The sequence below is a fragment of the Nicotiana attenuata genome, unplaced genomic scaffold (assembly GCF_001879085.1).
Source record: "Nicotiana attenuata strain UT unplaced genomic scaffold, NIATTr2, whole genome shotgun sequence".
Classification (NCBI taxonomy): domain Eukaryota; kingdom Viridiplantae; phylum Streptophyta; class Magnoliopsida; order Solanales; family Solanaceae; genus Nicotiana; species Nicotiana attenuata.
This window is the reverse complement of record NW_017675205.1, coordinates 22,312-33,330: the sequence shown is the minus strand read 5'-3', so window position 1 is coordinate 33,330 and position 11,019 is coordinate 22,312.

Here is an 11,019-nt window from a genome sequence, read left to right as displayed (position 1 = left end):
TCATCATTTTGTAGTTAAATCCATCATTAAAATTCGAATTTGGGATCAAAATTGGAAGAAATTGGGTAAAACTTCATAGGCTAAACCATTAAATTTTGAGTGAGCATTTGACATCCGATTTGGGAGATTTTTATATGGTTAGACTTGTGAGAGTACGAGGGTTCTGAAAATGTAAAAATTATTCGATTCCGAGACGTTGTCCTGAAGGGCATTTTGGTCATTTCACCTAATTTCACGCAGTACCTTTGAATTAAATACCAAAACCAGTTGTTTGCGATGTTATTTACAATGTATAGTTGATATTGAGCCGGTTCGAGGTAAGTGGCTTGTCTAACCTTGTGTGGGGGACCTTTCCCCTTAGGATTTGTTATTTGTTATTTTGAGTGCCTTGTACGCGAGGTGACAAGCGCGTACTTGAGCCAATTGTTGAAAATCCTGATTTTACTTAAGATAGTGAGATTGAGTTCCTTTCATATTTACTTTATTCTACTTGCAATTATAACCTGTGCTAGATTAGGAAAGCATTTTTAGTTGATTTAACTTGCCTAATTGCTTAAGTTGCCTTGACTGTACTACGTGAAGCATGCTAGGCCAGTTCTACCTATTTGCTTGTCTTTTGTACTTCGTTTCCGTGTACCTTCTGGTTGTGATTGTGCATTTATATTGGGACTACGGATGTGGGATTCCGGTAGCTCCCCCCCTTGTTTGTTTACTTTGGGACTACGGGTTCGATTCCCGGTAGATCCCCCTGCACTTTTACTTTGGGACTGCGGGTTAGATTCCCGATAGATCCCCCTGCATATTGATGGTTGGACTATGGGACGGTATCCGGGGAGATCCTTCGGTTTGGCACATGAGTTGGACTACGGGACGGTATCCCGGGAGATCCACTGGACAGTTGAGGAAAGGGCTACAGGACGGTATCCTGGGAGACCTCATTGTTATCCTTGGTATTGAGCTGTAGTCATTCTGTGTTTATTTTGTTCTTTGTGTAGTTGTTATTGCCTCGTTGACCTGTCTTATCTCACTACTGTACTCATTATTTCTGTCAGATTTTCATACTGTTGATTATTATTATATTTACCTCAGTAGGGCCCTGACCTTCCTCGTCACTACCCAACCGAGGTTAGGCTTGGCACTTACTGAGTACCGCTGTGGTGTACTCATGCCCTTCCTGCGCATGTTTTTCATGTGCAGATCCAGGTACCTCTTCTCAGGCGCACTATCCTTGAGGCGAGGAGATACACGGAGACTTCGAGGTATATCTGCCGCGTCCGCAGACCAGGAGTCTCTATTCTGTTCCAGCTTTAGTATTTAGTCTATCCCTTTTCTCTCAGTTGTTTAGATATTCAGGAGTTAGAGCAGCGTACTATGTTTCTGTTAGCCCGTGGTTCCCGTGAGTTTCCGGGTTTTGGGATTGAGTTGTAGACTTCCGCATTTCTTTTGAGTTGTATAGGCCGAGTGGCCTTATATGCAGTTATTATTTTAACATGTTTAGCTTTATTTAACCATTTCTCTAGTTAAGTTGTTATTTCCGCATTGATAGGCTTACCTAGTTGTAGGAACTAGGTGCCATCACGACATGTTCATGGAGGGTGAACTGGGGTCGTGATAAGTTGGTATCAGAGCATTAGGTTCATAGGAGTCACGGAACACAGGCCGGTTTATTAGAGTCTCGTTGATCGGTACGGTGACGTCTGTATTTATCTACGAGAGGCTATGTAACTGTTTAGGAAAAATCTTCCTTTCATTTGAATTCCTTGTCATGCGATATTTTGACATCAATTCTGAACTTCTGACTTCTATTCTCTCAAAGATGGTGAGGACACGTGCCACTCGAGATTAGCAGGCACCCGCGCCCCCTACTGCAGCCGTCAGAGGCCGGGGCCGGGGGAGAGGTCGAGGACGCGCACGTGGTGCAGCCAGAGCACCTGCGCGAGCTGCCGTCGAGGTACCAGCAGATCCAGCCGGAGCCCAGGCACCTGGCACACCTACTACTGCCACTACTTCCCCAGCGCTCCAGGAGACTTTAGCTCGGTTCATGAGTATGTACACCACCTTGGCTCAGGCAGGGTTGCTTCCCCTTGCTGCAGCCACATCCCAGGCCGGGGGAGGAGCACAGACTCCCGCCGTCCGCACTGCTGAGCAGCGAGTGCAGGTTGAGTAGGCTCCCGAGATTATTCCGGCACCGCCTGCAGCGCCAGTTCAGCCCGAGGATGGGTCAACTGCTTCAGAGGACGAGCAACGGAGACTTGAGAGGTTCAAGAAATATGATCCCCTAGTGTTCAGTGGATTAGCATCAGACGATGCCTTGGGATTTCTAGAGGAGTGTCATCGTATTCTTCGTACTATGGGCAGGAGTCCAGCGGGGTTTCTTTTACTGCTTTTCAGCTTCGGGGAGCCGCCTATGATTGGTGGCGCACTTATGAGATAGACAGTCCAGTCGAGGCTGCTTCACTCACTTGGACCCAGTTCTCGGATATACTCATGAGAGAGTTTGTCCCCTAGAGTCTCAGGGATGCATGGCGCGCAGATTTTGAGCATTTGCGCCAGGGTGCTATGACCGTTTCGGAGTATGCTATCCGTTATACCAGGTTGGCCAGGCATGCACCGTCTTTGGTTGCTACAGTTCAGGAGAGAGTTCGCAGGTTCATTGAGGGTCTTATTCCACCCATCAGATCTAGCATGGATCGAGAGTTGGAGACGGACATTCCTTATCAGCAGGTAGTGAGCATTGCTAGGAGGATTGAGGGTATGCTCGCCAGGGAGCGAGGGGAGAGGGAGGCCAAGAGGTCTCGAGAGTCGGGTCACTACTCTGGTGCCCGTACCCCATCAGCAGGTCGTTATGACAGAGGTTATGCGGGTCGCCCTGTTCATTCAGCTCCTCCAGCAGCCGGCAGTACTCCAGCTCCACCTACACCTCAGGAGCCTTATTATGCACCTCCAGTTTCTAGCGCGCCTCCTGCGTGGGGTGCTTCCAGAGGTCAGTCCAGCAGACCTGGCCCTAGTCAGTCACAGCCACCGCATCCTCCCAGAGCTTGTTTTGAGTTTGGTGATACACGCACATGGTTAGGGACTGCCCCAGACTTGGTAGGGGTGCATCTTCACAGACTGCTCAGCCACAACGTGCTCCTCAGAGTTCTCAGGCCATGGTCACAGCTCCAGCTGCTACCCCACCTGCCCAGCCGGCTAGGGGCGGAGGTCGGGGAGATAGAGGTCGCCCTCGAGAGAGGGGCCGGGCCAGATATTATGCTATTCCTGCTCGTACTGAGGTTGTTGCCTCCAACTCCGTCATTATAGGTATTATACTGGTTTGTCAAAGAGAGGCATCGGTTCTATTCGATCCGGGCTCTACTTATTCTTATGTGTCTTCTTACTTTGCTCCTTATTTGGGTGTGCCTCGGGATTCTTTGAGTGCCCCCGTTTATGTTTCTACTCCTGTGGGAGATGCTCTTATTGTGGACCGCGTTTATCGGTCATGTTTGGTTACTATTCGTGGTTTTGAGACCAGAGCAGACTTATTGTTACTCGGTATGGTGGATTTTGACATTATTTTGGGCATGGACTGGTTGTCACCCCATTTTGCTATTCTTGATTGTCACGCCAAGACCGTGACGCTGGGTATGCCAGGTATTCCGCGTATTGAGTGAAGTGGTACTTTGGATCACACTCCCAGTAGAGTTCTCTTTTCTTAAAGTTCAGCGTATGGTTGAGAAGGGGTGTGCCGCGTATTTAGATTATGTGAGAGATGTCAGTGTTGATACCCCTTCTGCTGACTCAGTTCTAGTGGTACGGGATTATCCCGATGTGTTTCCAGCTGATCTTTCGGGCATGCCGCCCGATAGAGACATCGATTTTGGCATTGATCTGTTGCGGGGCACCCAGCCCATTTCCATTCCTCCGTATCGTATGGCTCCTCCTGAGTTGAAGGAGTTGAAGGATCAGTTACAGGAATTGCTTGGTAAGGGTTTTATTCGAGCCAGTGTTTCACCGTGGGGTGCTCCTGTTTTGTTCGTGAAGAAGAAGGATGGTTCTATGCGTATGTGTATTGATTATCCCCAGCTGAATAAGGTTACAGTGAAGAACCGTTATCCTTTGCCTCGCATTGATGATCTGTTTGACCAGCTTCAGGGCGCATAGGTGTTTTCTAAGATTGACTTGCGCTCAGGTTACCATCAGTTGAAGATTCGGGAGCCAGATATCCCGAAGACTGCCTTCAGGACTCGGTATGGTCATTACGAGTTCCTTGTTATGTCATTTGGGTTGACCAATGCCCCAGCAGCTTTCATGCATCTGATGCACAGCGTGTTCAGGCCATATCTTGACTCATTCGTTGTTGTTTTTATTGATGATATTCTGGTGTATTCCCGGAATCGGGAAGATCATGAGCAGCACCTGAGGACCGTGCTTCAGACCTTGAGGGAGAAGAAGTTATATGCAAAGTTCTCATTATGTGAGTTTTGGCTGAGTTCTATGGCATTCTTAGGCCATGTGATTTCGAGTGAGGGTATTCGGGTGGATCCGAGGAAGATAGAGGCCGTGCAGAGCTGGCCCAGGCCGTCCTCAGCCACAGAGATTCGCAGTTTCCTTGGCTTGGCGGGCTACTATCGTCGCTTCGTGGAGGGATTTTCATCGATTGCGGCCCCTATGACTAGATTGACCCAGAAGGGTGCCCCATTTCAGTGGACAGAGGAGTGTGAGGCGAGCTTTCAGAAGCTCAAGATAGCTTTGACTACAGCCCCAATTTTGATGTTGTCTACCGGTTCGGGGTCTTATACTGTCTATTGTGATGCCTCGAGAGTTGGCCTTGGAGCGGTGTTGATGCAGGACGGTAGGGTGATTGCCTACGCGTCCAGACAGTTGAAGATACATGAAAAGAATTACCCTGTCCACGACCTTGAATTAGCTGCCATTGTTCATGCCTTGAAGATCTGGCGTCATTATTTGTATGGTGTGCCTTGTGAGATCTATACTGACCATCAGAGTTTGCAGCACTTACTCAAGCAAAAGGATATAATATGCGTCAGAGGAGGTGGTTAGAGCTGCTGAAGGATTATGACATCACTATCCTGTATCACCCGGGCAAGGCCAATGTAGTGGCGGATGCCTTGAGTCGCCGGGCGGAGAGTTTGGGGAGTTTGGCATATTTACCAGCTTCAGAGAGGCCTATGGCGATGGATGTTCAAGCCTTAGCCAGCAGTTCGTGAGATTGGATCTTTCAGAGCCCAGTCGGGTTCTAGCTTGTGTGGTTTCCCGGTCCTCCTTATTTGATCGTATCAGGGAGCGGCAATATGATGACCCTCATTTGCTTTTCCTTCAGGACAAGGTTCAGCGTGGAGATGCCAGAGATGTGACCATTGGAGATGACGGGTTAGTGAGGATGCAGGGCCAAATTTGTGTGCCCAATGTTGATGGTCTTCGAGAGTTGATTCTAGTAGAGGCCCATAGTTCGCAGTATTCCATCCATCCGGGTGCCGCGAAGATGTATCAGGACTTGAGGCAGCACTATTGGTAGAGGCGGATGAAGAAGGATATAGTTGGTTATGTGTCTAGATGCCTCAACTGCCAGCAGGTGAAGTATGAGCACCAGCGCCCGGGTGGGTTGCTTCAGCAGATAGAGATTCCAGAGTGGAAGTGGGAGCGCATCACCATGAACTTTGTATCGGGACTCCCAGGGACCTTGAAGAAGTTTGATGCCATTTGGGTCATTGTGGATCGGCTGACCAAATCCGCTCATTTCATTCCTGTGTGTACCACTTATTCATCGGAGCAGTTGGCGGAGATTTATATCCGGGAAATTGTCCGTCTGCATGGTATTCCAGTTTCTATTATTTCAGACAGAGGTACCCAGTTTACATCGCGGTTCTGGAGAGCCGTGCAGCAGGAGTTAGGCACTCGGGTGGAGTTGAGCACAACATTTCACCCCCAGACGGACGGACAGTCCGAGCGCACTTTTCAGATTCTTGAGGATATGCTCCGTGCGTATGTGATTGAGTTTGGAGGGTCTTGGGATCATTTCTTGCTATTGGCGGAGTTTGCTTACAACAACAGCTATCAGTCCAGCATTCAGACGGCGCCGTATGAGGCTTTACATGGTATGAGCTGTAGATCTCCGGTGGGTTGGTTTGAGCCGGGTGAGGCCAGGCTATTGGGCATAGAGTTGGTTCAGGACGCATTGGAGAAGGTTAAGATGATTCAGGATAGACTCCGTACAGCTCAGTCCAGACAGAAGAGTTACGCGGACATGAAGGTTCGTGATGTTTCATATATGGTTGGTGAGCGGGTTCTGCTTCGGGTTTCGCCTATTAAAGTCGTCATGAGGTTTGGGAAGAAAGGAAAGTTGAGTCCGAGGTTTATTGGCCCTTTTGAGATCTTGCGGCGAGTTGGGGAGGTTGCCTAAGAGCTTGCCTTGCCTCCCAGTTTGGCCAGAGTTCATCCGGTTTTTCATGTTTCGATCTCCGGAGGTATCACGGTGATCCATCCCACGTGTTGGATTTCAGTTCAGTCCTGTTGGACAAGGATCTATCCTATGTTGAGGAGCCAGTGGCTATACTGGACAGACAGATCAGAAAGTTGAGGTCGAAGAACATTGCTTCAGTGAAGGTTCAGTGGCGGGGTCAGTCGGCCGAGGAGACGACTTGGGAGACCGAGCGGGATATGCGCAGCCAGTACCCTCATCTTTTCACTACTTCAGGTATGTTCTCTATGCTCGTTCGAGGACGAACGAATGTTTAAGTGTAGGAGGATGTGACGACCCGCCCGGAATGGAATTCCGAAAGTTGCAGTAGCTCCGTCGTGTCATTTGGGATGTATGTGCAAAATTTCAGGTCATTCGGACGTGTTTTGGTTGGGTTTTTGATCGAAAATGTATTTTGATGGAATTTGAAGTTCTTAGGCTCAAATCCTTGAATTAAACGAGTTTCCGACATTGTTTTAGGTGGTTTAAGGATTGGTACAAGTTTGAATGAGGTATTAGGTGTTATTGGTGCTTTTGGTTGAGGTCCCGGGGGCCCCGGGATGATTTCGGGTGGTTAACGGAAGAATTTTTGAAGTGTTACAGCAGCTGAACCATTGCTGCTTCTCGTATTTTCGCATCTGAGGCTTTGGAACCGCAGATGCGGCGCCGCAGAGGCGGCTAAATGGCCGCAGAAGCGGCTTTGCTCCTTTCCCTCAGAAATCGCAGAAGCGGTGATATTCCCGCATAACCGGAGCCACAGAAGCGGCTCAGGCATCGCAGATGCGGCTCCAGCGTTTAGTTAGTTTCCGCATAAGCGGATTGTCCCTCGCAGATGCGCTTTCGCACCTGCGGCTCATTTCTCGCAGATNATTATTTGTATGGTGTGCCTTGTGAGATCTATACTGACCATCGGAGTTTGCAGCACTTACTCAAGCAAAAGGATCTTAATATGCGTCAGAGGAGGTGGTTAGAGCTGCTGAAGGATTATGACATCACTATCCTGTATCACCCGGGCAAGGCCAATGTAGTGGTGGATGCCTTGAGTCGCCGGGCAGAGAGTTTGGGGAGTTTGGCATCTTTACCAGCTTCAGAGAGGCCTATGACGATGGATGTTCAGGCCTTAGCCAGCCAGTTCGTGAGATTGGATCTTTCAGAGCCCAGTTGGGTTCTAGCTTGTGTGGTTTCCCGGTCTTCCTTATTTGATCGTATCAGGGAGCGGCAGTACGATGACCCTCATTTGCTTGTCCTTCAGGACAAGGTTCAGCGTGGAGATGCCAAAGATGTGACCATTGGAGATGACGGGGTATTGAGGATGCAGGGCCGGATTTGTGTGCCCAATGGTGATGGTCTTCGAGAGTTGATTCTAGCAGCGGCCTATAGTTCGCGGTATTCCATCCATCCGGGTGCCGCGAAGATGTATCAGGACTTGAGGCAGCACTATTGGTGGAGGCGGATGAAGCAGGATATAGTTGGTTATGTGTCTAGATGCCTCAACTGCAAGCAGGTGAAGTATGAGCACCAGCGCCCTGGTAGGTTGCTTCAGCAGATAGAGATTCCAGAGTGGAAGTGGGAGCGCATCACCATGGACTTTGTATCGGGACTCCCACAGACCTTGAAGAAGTTTGATGCCATTTGGGTCATTGTGGATCGGCTGACCAAATCCGCTCATTTCATTCCTGTGCGTACCACTTATTCATCGGAGCGGTTGGCAGAGATTTATATCCGGGAAATTGTCCGGCTGCATGGTATTCCAGTTTCTATTATGTCAGACAGAGGTACCCAGTTTACATCGCGGTTCTGGAGAGCCGTGCAGCAGGAGTTAGGCACTCAGGTGGAGTACAGCATTTCACCCCCAGACGGACGGACAGTCCGAGCGCACTTTTCAGATTCTTAAGGATATGCTCCGTGCGTATGTGATTGAGTTTGGAGGGTCTTGGGATCATTTCTTGCTATTGGCGGAGTTTGCTTACAACAATAGCTATCAGTCCAGCATTCAGATGGCGCCGTATGAGGCTTTATATGGTATGAGCTGTAGATCTCCGGTGGGTTGGTTTGAGCCGGGTGAGGCCAGGCTATTGGGCACAGAGTTGGTTCAGGACGCATTGGAGAAGGTTAAGATGATTCAGGATAGACTCCGTACAGCTCAGTCCAGACAGAAGAGTTACGCGGACAGGAAGGTTCGTGATGTTTCATATATGGTTGGTGAGCGGGTTCTGCTTCGGGTTTTGCCTATGAAAGGCGTCATGAGGTTTGGGAAGAAAGGAAAGTTGAGTCCGAGGTTTATTGGCCCTTTTGAGATCTTGCGGCGAGTTGGGGAGGTTGCCTATGAGCTTGTCTTGCCTCCCAGTTTGGCTGGAGTTCATCTGGTATTTCATGTTTCGATGCTCCGGAGGTATCACGGTGATCCGTCTCACGTGTTGTATTTCAGTTCAGTCCTGTTGGACAAGGATCTATCCTATGTTGAGGAGCCAGTGGCTATACTGGACAGACAGATCAGAAAGTTGAGGTCGAAGAACATTGCTTCAGTGAAGGTTCAGTGGCGGGGTCAGCCGGCCGAGGAGACGACTTGGGAGACCGAGCGGGATATACGCAGCCAGTACCCTCATCTTTTCACTACTTCAGGTATGTTCTCTATGCTCGTTCGAGGACGAACGAATGTTTAAGTGTAGGAGGATGTGACGACCCGGCCGGTCGTCTTAAGAATTTACGCCCCGATCCCCCTATTAACTGCTTCCCCTAAGTTCATTTCTGCTATTTTGGTTTGCCGGGACGTTCGGTGTTGAGTTTCGGAGAGTTTTGGGACACTTAGTCCCTAAATGAGAGCTTAAGTGTGGAAAAGTGGTCCGTAGTCGGAACAGTGTGAAGACGACCTCGGAATGGAAATCTGATGGTCCCGTTAGCTCCGTTAGGTGATTTCGGGGTTGGGAGCGTGTTTGGAATGTATTTTGGAAGCCCGTAGCTCTTTTAGGCTTGAAATGCCGAAGGTTGAATTTTTGAAGTTTCCAGTCCGATAGTAAATTTTGATCCGAGGGCCGGAATGGAATTCCGGAAGTTGCAGTAGCTCCGTCGTGTCATTTGGGATATGTGCGCAAAATTTCAGGTCATTCGGACGTGTTTTGGTTGGATTTTTGATCGAAAATGTATTTTGATGGAATTTGAAGTTCTTAGGCTCAAATCCTTGAATTAATCGAGTTTTCGACATTGTTTTAGGTGGTTTAAGGATTGGTACAAGTTTGAATGAGGTATTAGGTGTTATTGGTTCTTTTGGTTGAGGTCCCGGGGGGCCCCGGGATGATTTCGGGTGGTTAACGGAAGAAATTTTGAAGTGTTGCAACAGCTGAACCATTGCTGCCTCTGGTATTTTCGCATCTGCGGCTTGGGAACCGCAGATGCGGCGCCGCAGAGGCGGCTAAATAACCGCAGAAGTGTCTTTGCTCCTTTCCCTCAGAAACCGCAGAAGCAGTGCTATTCTCGCATAAGCGGAGCCGCAGAAGCGGCTCAGGCATCGCAGATGCGGCTCCAGCGTTTCGTTAGTTTCCGCAGAAGCGGATTGTCCCTCACAGATGCGCTTTCGCACCTGCGACTCATTTCTCGTAGATGCGGTCCTGACCATTTAACTGTAGACCGCAGAAGCGGCTTGTTTCCGCATAAGCGGGACCGCATAAGTAGAAGCGGAAATGCCTGTTCTGATATAGAAAATTCGAGGGTTTGATTTCATAAGTTAGAAAAACCAAATTGAGCTCGGGTAAGGGCGATTTTCAGAGGGTTTTGAAGAGAAAACTATTGGGTAACGTTCCTTTAATCCCTTCTAGTTATATTTCATCATTTTGTAGTTAAATCCATCATTAAAATTCGAATTTGGTATCAAAATTGGAAGAAATTGGGTAAAACTTCATAGGCTAAACTATTGAGTTTTGAGTGAGCATTTGACCTCCGATTTGGGAGATATTTATATGGTTAGACTCGTGAGAGTACGAGGTTTATGAAAAAGTGAAAATTATTCGATTTCGAGACGTTGGTCTGAAGGGCATTTTGGTCATTTCACCTAATTTCACGCCATAGCTTTGAATTAAATAGCAAAACCAGTTATTTGCGATGTTATTTACAATGTATAATTGAATTGAATAGATTTGGGTCATTTGGAGTCGGATACTCGTGGTAAGGGCGTGGTTTCTAGTTGATATTGAGCCGGTTCGAGGTAAGTGGCTTGTCTAACCTTGTGTGGGGGACCTTTCCCCTTAGGATTTGTTATTTGTTATTTTGAGTGCCTTGTACGCGAGGTGACGAGCGCGTACTTGAGCCAATTGTTGAAAATCCTGATTTTACTTACGATAGTGAGATTGAGTTCCTCTCATATTTACTTTATTCTACTTGCAATTATAACCTGTGCTAGATTAGGAAAGCATGTTTAGTTGATTTAACTTGCCTAATTGTTTAAGTTGCCTTGACTGTACTACGTGAAGCATGCTAGGCCAGTACTACCTATTTGCTTGTCTTTTGTACTTCGGTTCCGTGTACCTTCTGGTTGTGATTGTGCATTTATATTGGGACTACGAATGTGG